The sequence below is a fragment of the Eretmochelys imbricata genome, chromosome 2 (assembly GCF_965152235.1).
Source record: "Eretmochelys imbricata isolate rEreImb1 chromosome 2, rEreImb1.hap1, whole genome shotgun sequence".
Lineage (NCBI taxonomy): Eukaryota > Metazoa > Chordata > Testudines > Cheloniidae > Eretmochelys > Eretmochelys imbricata.
In genome coordinates this window covers 79,034,217-79,047,764 of record NC_135573.1, presented here as the reverse complement: position 1 = coordinate 79,047,764, position 13,548 = coordinate 79,034,217, and positions in this window count along the sequence as shown.

Below are 13,548 nucleotides of genomic sequence, written 5' to 3'. Positions count from 1 at the left end.
GAAAGAGAAGTAGGGACAGAAAAGTAGGAAAATGAATGATAGTGAAGTTATCAAAAAGTTGGAGCTGCACAGGTTGCATGTGTTCCAGTCCCTTAATCATTTTTGTTGCCCTCCGCTGGACGCTTTCCAATTTTTCCACAGCCTTCTTGTAGTGTGGGGCCCAAAACTGGACACAGTACTCCAGATGAGGCCTCACCAATGTCGAATAGAGGGGAACGATCACGTCCCTCGATCTGCTGGCAATGCCTCTACTTATACAGCCCAAAATGCCATTGGCCTTCTTGGCAACAAGGGCACACTGTTGACTCATATCCAGCTTCTCGTCCACTGTAACCCCTAGGTCCTTTTCCGCAGAACTGCTGCCTAGCCATTCGGTCCCTAGTCTGTAGCAGTGCATTGGATTCTTCGGTCCTAAGTGCAGGACTCTGCACTTGTCCTTGTTGAACCTCATCAGATTTCTTTTAGCCCAATCCACTAATTTGTTTAGGTCCCTCTGTATCCTATCCCTACCCTCCAGCATATTTACCTCTCCTCCCAGTTTAGTGTCATCTGAAAACTTGCTGAGGGTGCAATCCACACCATCCTCCAGATCATTAATGAAAGTATTGAACAAAACCGGCCTGAGGACCGACCCTTGGGGCACTCATGATTCATCCTAGGATATTCAACTTGTTTTACAAAGGTGGGTAAGTACTTAAACGTGGTCTGCACATCCCCACTAATTCTGAATAGCTTTATAGCCAGTTCTTCTTTAAACCAATTTTAAAATTTTCTGCAGTTTTATTGTAGACCAGGCTCTAGCCACTCTGAAATGTTTATATTGAACTGGCACCAGGACAATTTTTTTAAAGTTAAATCATCAGCATAAAAGTTTACATTACCTTGACTATCAGCACAGAGATGGATTGAATCCATCTGCCTACATAAATGAAAATATCTGTGTCTTCATTTTAAATTGACACTTTTTCCCTCAGGTCAGCCGCAACATTGAAGTGAGGTTGTTGTGTAACCACATACTTATCTAAAGAAAAAAGCCCTGAACAGAGCTATGGAGAGCCATATGTGCACTGAGCAGAGAGCCACAGGGGGAGTATTAGTGAGATATATAATTAGTAAGTTTTAAAAAATATACCAAGGTTATCTTCTAATTTTAAATAATGCACCCATTACAATTATGATTTCCACCAAATATGTGTTGGTTTCTATCTTAGGATTCCAGCAACTTTCCTTGTTGAATGCATTCTAATTACTCACCCTGTAGTTATATTGACTTTAACATCCTTCTGGACAAGTTTGTACCAAGTTTGTACCATAGTTTCAAATTACACTTAAGGAATTCATCTTGACTCCTTAATTCATCATTATCAAAACTTCCAATCCACAATAACTCCAACAGAATGAAGAATTCCTTTTTCTTTATGCTGCACAGATCAATTTCGGCCCTGAATTACAATTCTGACAACTCCATTGAGTTCACCCAGGGTGGAAAGCCAGGCTTAGATTTGGATACATGCCACCTCTTAGGAGAAAAGAACAGGCATATACAGCTGATTTAATTTGTTCAGGCCTTATGATGAATAGTCATCTTAAAATGAATGCACTGCCCAGGCTCTTGAGACATAAAAAGCTTTACAATTTTAAAAGTCTATTATTTTATTTTAGCATTTTTACAGTTGATCCCTTTCCATGCCGTACACTGAATTCAACAAAAAGAACGAGGAGTACTTGTGGCACCTTAGAGACTAACAAATTTATATTATAAATTATTATAAAATTATAACTATTTGCAAACTGGACACTATTAAATTAGGCTTGAATAAAGACTAGAAGTGGATGAGTCATTACACAAACGAAAAACTATTTCCTCATGCTAATTTTTCCCCTACTGTTACTCACACCTTCTTGTCAATTGTTGGAAATGGGCCATCCTGATTATGACTACAAAAGTTTTTTTTCTCCTGCTAATAGCCCACCTTAATTGATTGGTCTTGTTAGAGTTGGTATGGCAACCCCCATTTTTTCATGTTCTCAGTGTATATATATATATATCTCTTCCGACTGTATTTTCCACTGCATTCATCTGATGAAGTGGGTTCTAGCCCACGAAAGCTTATGCCCAAATAAATGTGTTAGTCTCTAAGGTGCCACAAGGACTCTTCATTCTTTTTGCTGATACAGACTAACATGGCTACCACTCTGAAACTGTATTCAACAGAATCTTCCATAAGAAAAGATTCATAGTATAAGTCCAACAATTGTGCAGAAATAAAATGTACGAGAGTATATTTGTACTAGCTACACTGTTCACAAGTACAAGTAAAGCATGCTGAACATGGCTAATTGTTTTGGTGCTGCCTAAATACTTGGTATAAAAGGCTAAAAGCCATGGCCAGTGCTGCTCGATGTAATGTCTGTGTCACCTATGAAGTACAACAAAGGCTAACAGCAAAGGGGTCTAAGCAGTATATTAAGCTTGGCAGGATTCAGTTTAAATCATTAGTTGTCGGTAAATGTGTATTTCCCTTGACACAGAAATTAACCAAAAAAACCCCCCAAAACCCATTGACAACAGTTGACACTGACAGCCTCCCCTGCACCTAACACCCAGAAGGATTCAGTGTCCCTGGCCCCACAGCCATGTAGATAGGCTTCAGCAACCCCGCTATCATGGCTCCGCTCACTCACTCATTAGCTGGGAGTGCAGAGGCCATCCCTGGGCAGGAGCCATTCAGCAGCAGGGTGGCCTCCCAAATGGCCGGGGGCCAGTCCTCCTCCCCACAGCCAGGGCTGGGGAGGTCTCTCCTCCATCAAGCAGGACTGCAGCATCCCCTGCATCTTGCCCTTGCATGTCTTGGGACCCTCAGCTGCACTGGGAGCCTCCTGCAGCCCTGCTGTCAGCACTGCCCGAATCCTACATCCCTTATTTTCCCATAACTGTGAAAATTCAAAGAGATCAAAATTGAAAAAAATGCTTAAAAATAAAAATCGATATTATCCCATGTTACAAAAATATAATAATCAAATTCTGCCAAGGCTAAACATATTGTTGCACCTTTTTGGCCTGAGCAGTTAGACTATATTTGGGCCTTGCCGGATTGTTTCCGAGTCAGATATTTCTTGGGTGCAATCTTGTTTATTTACAAGAATGTACACAAAGTCCTGTTTCCCTGAACACAGTAGAAACAAATAACATCAGGCAGTTGCCTTGTTCAGAAATCCAAGCTTGTCTTTCCAGCTAGTAACATACCTGTAGGAAGCTCTGTATCTTGGCTCACTCAGTGCCACATTCATAAACATCTCTCACTTCACTCTCAGGCTTTGTCTACACTGACAAGTGAACAACAAAACTTTTGTCATTCAGAAGTGTTAAAAAACACTCTCCCTGAAAGACAAAAGTTTTTTCAAGGAAAAGCAACAGTGTGAACATTGCTTTGTTGGCAGGAGCACTTTCCTGCCAACAAAGCTACTGACACTCATTAGGGGTGGAAGTTTTTTGTTGGTGGGAGAGTGGCTACACTGGGCACCTTTTAGTGGCACGGCTCTAGTGGAACAGCTGTATCGCTAAAAGCTGCGTAGTGTAGACAAAGCCTCACAAACAGGCACACCACATTGCAATCAATCAGTCCCCTAGTCCCTGCGTTTTACAATCAGTCCATGGAAACGCCTTTGCCCACCTGGCTAGATTCTGATTCAGCTTGCCATACAGCCATTTGTCTTGGATGGTGGCTCCCTATTGTTCCAGCTATCACTACATAATGGGACATTTAATTGCTCCTCCTATTTAACCTGAAAGAAAGGTGCTTAGCACACCCATTGTCTTTAATGAGGTCTGCAAATGTCTATAGATCAAAAACCCACTTGAGAGCTATCACTAACACCTTCAGCATAACAATATTTATCGAGCACTTTTCATCCAGAGGGATTTCAAAGTATTTTACAAATAAAGGGCCAAATTCAACTTTCAGACTTTGTCTATGCTTCAGTCTCCCCACTCCCCTAAAATTAATGTTTAAAATCAAATTTACACAAGTTAAGAGGAAAGGTACTGTACATCTGGGGCCAGGCTTGAGTTATGAGGGATTACAAGTATTGGTTTACAAGGTTCACATGATACATACATAGTACATAACCAGCATAAACCCAGATTGGGGTGCGGGAGTTTTTAAAATGTCAGTGGAGAAGTGGTTACCACTACTGGTGCAATTCCATTGGTGGTAACAATGGTGGGAATGCTAGTGTAGTCAAGGCTCCAGTGTAGCATAGACCTGCCTTGTGCAGTATTAAGTTTACATAGTGGTCAAAAAGCCAGTGGGTGCCTGATGCCCTGTCTACATTAAAGCTCTCCCTACTGTTACCACTGGTGGTGTGGTGATAGCGGGGAGTATTAGGTGAAAATAGCCCTGTGAAGAGTGGCCCGCACCTGAAGTGCCACCTAGTGGTCAGGCAAGGGCATGGCAAGTGGTCCCCCTTCCTGATGTCTCCCCTTTCCTCCAGAACTCAGTCCTGTGAAATGGGTCTCTTCTTTTGCTGCTCACCCTTCTGGCCAGGTCCTGCAATTCAGTCCACCCCTTTCAGGGCATGTGCGCACATAATGGAGAAGTCTTTTGGTACCTGCAAAGGCTTTCTCCTTAGCTTCAGGTCTGGACCTTGTGTATTCAGGGCTTTCCCCAACTGCATACCTTGCTGAGGAGTAGACTTTTTTTTGTTGTCCCACCTTTTGGCGTTGGTAGAGGAACCTGAGCCCACGCTCTCCACTGGGCTCCGATCCAGGGCCCAGTGGTGAGCAGCTAAGTTCTACACCTAAGGGTGCTAAATAGCTACCTGTCTGGATCACTTCCTTCCTGAGCTCCCCTTTTCTCCAGCAGGGTAAATTTAAAGAACTGAACAGAAAATAAAGTTTCTGACCTTCCCACAAAGTCACCAGTCTCTCCTTTGCAGGCTTGATTTAGTCATGTGGTCAGCGCTCAGGCAACAAGAGCTCCTGGCCTATTACTTCCCCAAAGAGTGGAGGGGTCTGTCCCCTTCCACTGCTTACTCCTTTTGAGCAGCTCAGCTTCCCCTTTTAAGCTCCGCCTCCAGGTTGTGCAGGCTTTGCAGGTGCAGCTGGGTGCGGAAGCCTGGGCCCAGAGCTTCTCCTTAACTCCTTGTTCTCCACTGTGGCATTTGTACACCCCATCACTGGGTCTTTACATCAAGATGGAGTGAATAACCCATGGCAAATAATTTATTCAACACATTTCACCTCTTTGTCCATGGTATATTCTTCTCAATTTAACGTATTTGAAACCATTCACTGAAAAATTGAAGCAAATAATTCTCGGTCTGTAGATAGTAAGAAAACAGCTTGGTGTGAGTATTCAAAATTTCTTCTGTTTTGGTTAGGTTTGATTGGCTGTATTGGTCACATGGGACATTTCTGTTCTCCGAATGGGTGAATGTAGCTTTTAGAATTGGGTTTCCACTGTGTATACACATATTCATTTACAACGATACATTTCAGTGTGTACTCTTGCTAGTAAAGTTATCACTAGAACAGTAAAAGATGTCAAAGCCAATTTCTTTAAAATCAAACAAATATTCATTCACCACATACAGCCATATGTGAGATGGAATATTGAAGCTTTGCTGTGGAAACAGCATCTATTTTTAAAGGAGAGATGAGCAATAACTTCTCAAAATGAAGTTATATGGGAAATTCTATACTAAATTTTTAGAAGTTATTTCCTAAGTTACAAAGCTTTCAGTGAAGACCAACTTTCTCACAGGTTTTGGCAAACAATCAATCTATTGCTTGAGTCTGCATAGGTCTGGTGAAAACCCTGTAATAACTAATAGTGAATGGTGTAAAAATCTATTGGTTTTTTCCTTTGAATTTTTTTTTAAATCGCTCTTTACACCTAAAGTTTAGTTGCACTCTGTTAGAAGGACAAACACCTCAGCAAAAGTAAAAGTCTTTACTAGGATAACTTAAAAGTAAACATCCTGCATAAATAGATTCATTTTTATCAGATGATGGATAAGAAACTCAAGTCAAAACGTTTTTTCAGTTCTCTTGAGGACTGAAAAATACACTTTTACCTGGATATTTTTTCCTTGTAACCTTTTCAGCTAATAGTGTACAGATGACTATTACAAATTTCACTTGCAGCAGATTCAAGACAAGATAACATCATCATCCATCTTCTTGATGAACCTCAACATTTTATCTGCAGAGTGGAGCTGGGTACAAAATCGAGCATGTCATGCATCTGTGGAGCTCTCCATGAAGGAAGTGCAACTGAAGGTTACAAAACTTTTTAAGCCAACTTTTAAGCTACCATCTGGAGCCTATTTAATGATTGCTGAACACATCTGCCATGATCAGACATGCCTAAAATTAAGACAAAACTGAGCCAGTGTGACTTTTTATTTTAAGACAAGAACTTGATGCCACATGAACAACCAAGAGCCTCAGACTGAGAGGCTTTGCCTTTCATGTCGAAGACAGCAGTAGTCCAAATCTAGCCAAGGGTGGTAGTCAGTGAAAGGCATTACCAGGTAAGAGCTGTTTGATAGTCTTAGCCCAGCTTCTAGTGAACAAAACATCCACATTACAAAACCCCACCCTCACAAATGACAGCACTATTGTCAGCCTCATTAGACAGGACAAGGGAGATTTTGGGATTACAGTATATAATGGTTAATGTACTTCTATAATATGTGGGAACACAAATAATTGCAATTCCTGAAAGCAGGAATAGATCATATGTGATGAAAATGCATGTTATTAGCTACATGATTCTTTCTTTTGCTAGAGCATGCATGCCAGCCCTGTCTGTACAAATGATGGCCATAATATGACATAATACTGTCTGTTAGATGATGGTTAAAATGTAATTAAAGGGAGAAGTTTTACATGACTGCACCATTAACTTGATGATTACTGAATTAAACAAGAGAACAGATGCTTTCATGTTTGCTTACTCTATTCAATTTTCATATGTTGGTACAATGCCATGGTCAGTATTATTACGCTCCATGTAGGAAAAGATAAACAATATATTAAAAGCTTTTTCATTAGTTAATTATGTTGCATAATACCCAATATTTACATTTGGAGATAAGCAATAGATGCCTTGTATGAAACTGTAAGTCATAGGATTTCTAGCCAATAGAAATTCCTTTAATGACATGCCCAATATATTTTTGTGTCTGGAGGGCAAGTCTGACTTTGAAATATTTCTTTAATTCACTGCACAGGGCACAAAAGTGACCCAAATCCCCTAAGATTTCCATGTTAGCTGTAGACCAGTCTATCTTCAAGGCCAAAAGGTAATGCCCAATAGACTGTGCACTGTGTCTTCTGCTTGAGGAGATTTTAAGGCACGTTGAATTTCTTATCCTAAGGGATACCATGACTCTGTCCAGTCCAGAGCAAATGGAATTATAAGGTAGTTGCCTTTGGCCTCGTGTTCTGGAGAAGATTCCTGAAAATCATTACAAAGTGGGTTTTTTTAGAAAATATAGCTTGCCAAACATGTCCGCACTTGTAAGAATAGTATATAAAGCTATTATCAAAATCAGTTTTTTAGCAGAATCTTCAGCTACTGATTAAAATGAAGAAAAACATGTTTGTGTACAAAGCTCCCACCAAATGCTCATTTCTGCTGTTTCAGAATTCAGAGATTCATATCTAAAACTTTATGGACAGCACGTATCCTTCTATTTCTCTTCAGCAATTTTAGCAAACTGTGGGATTTGTTACATTGCATGTGATTTGTACATTTTCTCTTGCTGTCTAGAAATTGCTCATTTTCAGCAGAATCTAAACATTTGTATCTTTCCTATACAAAGCTCTTCATCTTGAAAATCCCACTAACATCTAAGAGATTTTTAAGCAAACCGAGACCACATTATATCTGTGAAAATATCTCCTTGACTGTTCCCTATCGACTGAGACTGACATATTCTTGTGTCATCAGTCTATTGAATGCTTCATAATTACTCCATTTTTATTTGCTGTAGCTTTTTGAAAATTTTAAACGAGTATCTTGTCCCTTTAAGAATTCATTCAAAGTAAGAAACTAACTGAAAAAGTAATAAGATGATTATACATACAGAATACCAGTACAAGTAAAGTAAAAGATTGGCCCAAACCTTAATTTTAGTAAAAGGAAACAAAATTTTGTCATTAAAGAAACACTAAGATTGTGAGATCAAGCATTTAAAAAAGTTAGGAAGTTTCAAAAGTTAAGGTTACTCTAGCAATGTTAACTTGACTGTGTTGCACATCCTGTATATTTTTGGTATGCACTAATAAAAAAGAACAAATATATTCAGTTTTATATTTAACATTGGGGAATAGAGGCAGGTTTGAGCAGAAACCTGTCAGTTGTAGTAATACCCCTTTAAATAGTTTGGAAGCTATCTAATGGCCTCTCTTTTTCTATTGCAGAAGCCATCTGAACCCTAGCAGAGCAGCAATGTATGTATGTAGTTAAACCTTGTATATTTGTATAGTTAGTAAACATGGTTATTTGAAACTTAACTGTGTCCGTGTCGTTTCCTCATATTCTTAACGTTGTACGTAGAGCAAAGACACAACATCAGTACACTTGGCAACTAATTCCAGCTTTGCCAACAACCTGCCTGAAGATGCCTTCTTTGTGTTTCAGTTTTTCAATCTGTAAATTCGAAATGATAGTGCTCCGTATGTCTACTGTATCTGTCTCTCTGCCTTTTGTACTTCACCAGTGACTTAATCTCATCCTACCAACCAGCCACTGTGTGCTTTTGAGCAGAGGTAGCCCCATGACAAGAGAAGAAGAAAAAAGTAGGATGGTTTGAATTCAAGCTACATCAGAGGGGACTTCAGCCTTTGGGCAAACTAATATTTACTGAATTTTGTTTATAAACAAAAATATTATTTCACCAATTCTTTTCCATTTGGTTTCACTGAAGGTATTTATAATTTTGTAATAGCAGCAGAGACTCACACTTTGCTTCTACCCGTGCCCGCTCGGTTGCAATGGTAATGTCTGTGATGCCATAAATACAGCAGTATGGGGTCTCTACAAGAACAATTCATACATGCCATACTTGCACCTTTCCCCTGACATCAGTCAGGCCGTCAACTCCACCTGACATGTCACTCACCAATGAGACTGCAGGGAGGCAGCAAAATTTTCTCTCATCCCCGCCCCGGGTGTGAGGAGCCGTTTAGGGACTGCTGAGAAAGCAGCCAGGTCTGCCCCCTTTTCCTCACTCTCACTGTTCCAACTACTGGCTCCCTAGCTCTAGCTGTGCCTCTTATGTTCACAAAGCAGGATAGGCTGTGGGGAGGAATGACAGATAATAAGAAGAAGGTCACCAGTCAAGGGTGCCTCATATTTGCCTACCCACCTCTTAGCTCTCGTCAGTTCTAAGTGTAGCATATTTTCATCTGCCGCCAGGAGGCGGCCATAAGGAAAATGACAATGTGTGTGTTTGTGGGTGAGAGTGAAAGGGCTTGGTTGGATGAACGAGGAGGTTAGGTGGGAGTGTGGAAGAAAAGACCAGGAAGGGGAAATAATGGATATCAGGGGGAAGGTGAGGAGCAAGAACAGGAGAGAAATATGGGCAGATAGAAAAAAAAACAATAAATGGGGGGGGGGGGCGGCGGGAGGGGGAGGACTAGGGAATGAGCAAAGACATACAGCAGTGGAGAAAGGGGAGATGGGAGGGAGAGAACAGAAGAGTGGTAAGGAAACACTGAAAGATATATCAGAAAAAGTTTGCCCATGTTGACAAAAAAAAGTAACTCCAGGAATCACATAGAACTCAGTAACTCTGCAAATAGAAGATGGGCCATGGCTGAAGGAGCAGGCCCCAGTTTACTTAAGTGTTTAAGTTTGACATGTTTGAAAATTAGAATTAAGGCTAAAATTTTGTCATGGGTATTTTTATTAAAAGTCGTGGATAGGATGTGGGCAATAAACAATGAATCATGGATTTATTGAAGTCTAAGCCCTGGCACCCTGGGCTTGAAGCCTCAGACCCAGTGCCCTGGGGCTGAAGTTGCAGAGGTCACGTAAAATCGCAGAATCCATGACCTCTGTGACCGACTCGTAGCCTTAATTATAATTGGTCTCCCCTGTAATGCCTTAAACCAAGTCTCTTTCACATGGATCCTTGAAAAGCACACACAGAATGAAAAATCCCAATTGGCAACTGCTAACAAAGAATATCGAATGTGTTCAGGTTACAGAGACCTTCAGAGCACACGTTTGTAGACTTTGGCTTAGCACTCTCTGAGTCCAAGCCCTGATAGCATTTTCAGAGATAGATCTTAAGTGGAAACCCAGATCCCATGTACTAGTAGAAGTAATGAACAGGGCAATGAATAGGAAAGGTGTGATGACATAACCCTGGTTAACTCTCTGCATTTTTATCATTTAAGAGTTTCTTTTTATTCTGCTTCCCTGCAGAGGATACCCCTGTTGATGTTGAATGCATGATGCCCATCTATTATAACGGTGCTACACTTGCTCAGGGGCTGCCTATTCATAGACTACATAGAAAAGGCCTGATCTTGCTGATCCATTCTTGGGCCAAACTTGCAACTTCCAAAACTGTGGGACCGAGCCCAATATTAACATGCATGGAAAAACAAACTACGCAGGTGAATGAACCCAATGGATTCTTTTCTGCTACTGTGGTGCAGTACAGTTGGGATGATGAAAATAAATTCCTCCCAGTGAAAGTTTCAGTAGCATATGTTAAAATTTCTGGAACGACTAACCACCTGAAAAACTAAATAAAATGGGCAGCAAAGAGTTACAAAGGGGTCTAATATCCAGAAAGTGCTGAGCCTCAGCCTCTGAAAATTCAGATTCCTTTAAGGGGTCTTAAAATTGGGCACCCAAAATCACTTTTGAACATTGAGGTCATTACAGTTTGAGTTTGTTGTTTTACTTCTTATAACAAAAAGAAAAGGAGTACTTGTGGCACCTTAGAGACTAACCAATTTATTTGAGCATGAGCTTTCGTGAGCTACAGCTCACTTCATCGGATGCATACCGTGGAAACTGCAGCAGACGTTATATACACACAGAGACCATGAAACAATACCTCCTCCCACCCCACTGTCCTGCTGGTAATAGCTTATCTAAAGTGATCATCAAGTTGGACCATTTCCAGCACAAATCCAGGTTTTCTCACCCTCCGCCCCGCCCCCACACAAACTCACTCTCCTGCTGGTAATAGCCCATCCAAAGTGACAACTCTCCCTACAATGTGCATGATAATCAAGGTGGGCCATTTCCAGCACAAATCCAGATTTTCTCACCCTCCCCACCACCCCCATACACACACAGACTCACTCTCCTGCTGATAATAGCTTATCAAAAGTGATCATCAAGTTGGGCCATTTCCAGCACAAATCCAGGTTTTCTCACCCCCCCCCCCCACACACACAAACTCACTCTCCTGCTGGTAATAGCCCATCCAAAGTGACCACTCTCTTCACAATGTATATGATAATCAAGGTGGGCCATTTCCTGCACAAATCCAGGTTCTCTAACCCCCTCACCCCCCTCCAAAAACCATACACACAAACTCACTCTCCTGCTGGTAATAGCTTATCCAAAGTGACCACTCTCCCTACAATGTGCATGATAATCAAGGTGGGCCAATCTCTCTGGTCACGCAATCACAGACATGAAGGTCGCTATCTTAAAACAAAAAAACTTCAAATCCAGACTCCAGTGAGAAACTGCTAAATTGGAATTCATTTGCAAATTGGATACTATTAATTTAGGCTTAAATAGAGACTGGGAGTGGCTAAGTCATTATGCAAGGTAGCCTATTTCCCCTTGTTTTTTCCTACCCCCCCCAGACGTTCTGGTTAAACTTGGATTTAAACTTGGAGAGAGGTCGGTTTGGATGAGCTATTGCCAGCAGGAGAGTGAGTTTGTGTGTGTGTGTGTGTGTGTGTCCCCGGGAAAAGGGGGGGGGGTGAGAAAGCCTGGATTTGTGCTGGAAATGGCCCACCTTGATTATCATGCACATTGTAGGGAGAGTGGTCACTTTGGATAAGCTATTACCAGCAGGAGAGTGAGTTTGTGTGTGTGGTTTTTGGAGGGGGGTGAGGGAGTGAGAGAACCTGGATTTGTGCAGGAAATGGCCCACCTTGATTATCATACACATTGTGAAGAGAGTTGTCACTTTGGATGGGCTATTACCAGCAGGAGAGTGAGTTTGTGTGGGGGGGGGGGAGGGTGAGAAAACCTGGATTTGTGCTGGAAATGGCCCAACTTGATGATCACTTTAGATAAGCTATTACCAGCAGGACAGTGGGGTGGGAGGAGGTATTGTTTCATGATCTCTGTGTGTATATAATGTCTGCTGCAGTTTCCACGGTATGCATTCGATGAAGTGAGCTGTAGCTCACGAAAGCTCATGCTCAAATAAATTGGTTAGTCTCTAAGGTGCCACAAGTACTCCTTTTCTTTTTGCGAATACAGACTAACACGGCTGTTACTCTGAAACCTTCTTATAACAGACACCGAACAAGGGACATCAGGAAAAATAACAGTGGTTCCGTAAGCCTAAAATGATGCAGTATTCATTTCTTTAGCATGCACTGACTTCCCTTTCAAGTTCAGTTCTAGGATGCAGTGTTTCTGAGGTAAGTGATATTTTATCCTAAAAGTGGGAGAACATCAAGTCTGGGTAGATCAGAGATAAACATGAGACAAAAATGGGAGATATGCATCATTATGAGAGGCTGTGGAGAAGTCTCAGGGGAGCAATTCTAATTGGGGAGACATTTCTGTTAGAGATAGTTTCTCTTCCTGTTTTTTTGGGAAAAAGATCTAGGAGTCTGCTGGTAAAAACTGAGCCTTGCATTTCTGAAGTAGATTCAAATGACACACTTTAAAGTGCTTTTCCAAGACAGACATAAATGTAACAAGTATAGTTTTGTGATAGTGCATTCCTGAATTAAATTTAATTGCATATTTCTTTAAACTGTACAACCACTTGGAAACAGTCATAACAAGAGCAACAGCAAATCAAAGTTTGTGAGGAAACTCAGTTAAGTACTAAGATCTAATAATATACTATCTTGGCAGTAGCTGCAAAATTCTGTTTTCCTTTGCAAACAGAGTGTCACAAAATAACAGGTATCTATTATTATTCATTATATTAAATAAAAAGATATTGATTTCTACTAAAAAAGTTCCTAATATACACACACATTATTCTAAGGCTCAGAAAAACTATATGCTTTGGGTTCTGGAAACACTTCAAGGAAAGTCTTAGGCTTGGTGCTTTTTGAAAAGAACATTTTGTTTGTTTCTAGAAACAACAGCCATGAGTATAAAGGACCCTGTCCTTCCATAATTAATTTATTCCGTCCTGCCTTTACCTGATATCTTGTTCAAGGAAGGACAACACACAGTACGGGACTCAAAAAACACACAACCAAAAATCCACCATGCTGCCCTGACATTTTGGTGATAATAGATTTAAAACATGGAAAGAGGATGTGGTTCTTGCCTCTTGTGCTGTCATTTAGATATATTGAAA